Here is a 3,032-nt window from a genome sequence, read left to right as displayed (position 1 = left end):
CTGGGTGCTGGCAGGTGGGACTAGATTGGGTTGGGATAGCTGGTCGGCGTGGAGAGGTTAGACCAAAGGGTCTGTTTCCATTCTATACATCTCTATGACTCTATCTGCATTCGGTGATCTAGATTATTGTTCCCCCATCCTGGATCTGTGTTGGGAAACTTCTGTTCGGCCAGTATGACTCCCGCCCCGGGGGGGTGTTCTCATTCCCACAACCGCATTGCTGCCCCTCTAATCATTCCCCTCTCTTCTGTGGAGAGAATATTCAAAATAGACATCAATTCCATCCAAGAGTATTAACTGGGACCTCGGAATTGATCTACTTGTTCAGAGAGACCAACAGGATCTTTAATAAGGGATTTCATTTCCTTCTTAAAGGTTCGAACCACTCCGCTTGTTAGAGGGGCACTAATGAAGCCAATTACTCCCTGACCTACGGGCGGCACGGTGGCACAGTGATTAGCACTGCTGTCTCACAGCGCTAGACCCGAGTTCAATTCCCGCCTCGAGCAACCGTCTATGTGGAGTTTGCACATTCTCCCCGTGTCTGCGTGGGTTTCCTCCGGGTGCTCCGGTTTCCTCCCACAGTCCAAAAATGTGCAGGTTAGGTGAATTGGCCATGCTAAATTGCCTGTAGTGTTAGGTGAAGGGGTAAATGTAGGGGCATGGGTCTGGGTGGGTTGCGCTTTGGAGAGTCGGTGTGGACTTGTTGAGCCAAAGAGCTTGTTTCCACACTGTAAGTAAGTAAATTTCCCTGAGAGGGTATTGATTTGTCTCGGGGTGTCGTTCCTTGGATTTCAAGAATGGATATTTCTCAATATCCTTTTCTAATTGTTCTAATTCCTTCGTCTGTCCTTTCTTTGGGACTTTTGACCTCACGACCTTCACCCGTTCCTCATCTTCCTCCCCCGTAGTTTTCATGCTATATAAACGTGTGTCTCGACTGCCCTGCCAGCAGGAGGCATAGTCGGACTCCTTTTTACAGAAAGGTTGCTTTTTATTAACATATAACTTCAACAATTGACAGACCCAACATATAATTTCAACAATTGACAGAGCCAAGCCTCGTTCGACCCATATTTTGGCCAAAAGACCGATGGTGGATGAATACTCTCTTTGGTCCAAACAAAACAACAATATTTTATCATAGTTTTCTGATCCTTCTCCCTTGTACAAGAATTATGTTTCCAATTCCTCAACATCCTTCCCAATGGACTTTCCGGAGGGATGTTATCCGGGACTTCTTTACCCTTTTTCCCAGGCGCCTTATTCTTACTTCCTTTACATCCCAGTGTTCAACCCGTCAGTCCCTTAATTTGACAGGTATCACACTTCCAGTCACCAAGGCAATACTTAAAAGTCCCTTTTCTTACCTTGGTCTGTGCACGGAGTTTGCCTGACTGCAGCTGTGCCTACTGTTCCACGCCTGCCTTATTTTCCTGCCCTGGTTCGGAATGACTCCCCTAGGATCCTCGTCAGTTGACCGGACGGGGCACCCATCGACGAAAGACACAGGACCATTCTAAAAGGAATGGGATGCGTCTTCCCAGTCGTCGACGGTGACCACTCCGCCGGTGATGACAGTTATCCTGGACGAGGCCCCCAATTGTGAGAAACGAAGCTCACGGCCAAATAAATTTAGTCCAAGTCAAATTCCGAAGCAGTCTTTATTCTTACATTCTTGCAAGACCAGGTGACAAGCAAAAGTAGGCACATTCCTGAATAATATTAGTGCACATTTATACAGTTTCTATGAGCCTCTCTGTACTTCCCCTTTTACCTCATACGTGACAGTTGTATTGCTCTGTGCAGCTGCTAATCTAATCTGTGTCTGGATTGGTGGTGCTGGAAGAGCACAGCAATTCAGGCAGCATCCGAGGACAGGCAAAATCAATGTTTCGGGCAAAAGCCCTTCATCAGGAATCTATTCTGTGGCCTGTTGTTAGCGTGCAACCTCCCTTGATAGCTGAGTCTTATATCTTCTGCTGACTCAACACTGAGTCTTATCACTTCTGCACACTTGAGTCTTTATGACTTCTGAGTAGGTGACTTCTGCAGAAGCAACACTTACACACATTTTCCACCAGGGGTAGCCCTTATGTCCCAACATTCTGGATCAGTGGTGCTGGAAGAGCACAGCAATTCGGGCAGCATGCGACCGAGCAGCAAAATCGACGTTTCGGGCAAAAGCCCTTCACCTTATGTCCCAACAGCCATCCCAGGTATGGCCCAAGGATTTAGGAAGGAAGCAGGAAGTTTTCTAATGTATAATAATCATGGAAGTTTCCAGGATTCTTGTGCAGATCTCCAAAATCCAGTATGTTTGAACATTGATGGAATGGATGCCTTTTCTGTTAATAAACTCAGCAGATTCATAATAGGGTGCTCTCAAAGCAGTGCAAACTGAGGGAAAATAGTAATGGTGGAAATTCCCGCTACCTGGGCTGCCTAACGCTTCTTGTAATGGTGAAAGAATAGAAACAGTTGTGATCTAAAGAAATGGCATCAGCAATGTCCAGATTCATGTGTGGGCCGACGTTTGGGAGATGTCCTACAAGTCCCCAATTGCTCCTTGAAATCGGTTGCTGCCATTAAAACTCAGAGAAGTTGAGATCTTGACGGCTACTGGGCAATTGGGAAGGAATGGGAGGAGATAAGAGAGAATTGGGAAGGAAAGGGGGGAGAAATATTGCGGGAACCTTTTTTAGAACAAAGCCATATAATCCAATCCATTACCATGGGCATGATTATAAATTAATTTTACTCCAGTTTCTCTTTTTGCAAATATCCCTAAGTGACATTTAATGCGATGAAAGTTCTGGATTATTTCACTGCAATGCTAAAGACTCCCGGGTTTTATGCTAAAATCAGATGCAGAGTTTGGAGTGGCCTTTACCAATAGATTCCAGCCCCGCCCCCCCACCGGTCCAGCTCCGCCTCCACATGGGTCCAGCCCCGCCTCTAGACGGTCCGGCCCCGCCCCCAGACGGGTCCAGCCCCTCCCACCCGTCCAGCCCCGCCTCCACACGTGCCCA

Source organism: Chiloscyllium plagiosum, chromosome 17 (assembly GCF_004010195.1).
Source record: "Chiloscyllium plagiosum isolate BGI_BamShark_2017 chromosome 17, ASM401019v2, whole genome shotgun sequence".
NCBI classification, from domain to species: domain Eukaryota; kingdom Metazoa; phylum Chordata; class Chondrichthyes; order Orectolobiformes; family Hemiscylliidae; genus Chiloscyllium; species Chiloscyllium plagiosum.
Note: the sequence above shows the minus strand (reverse complement) of the source record.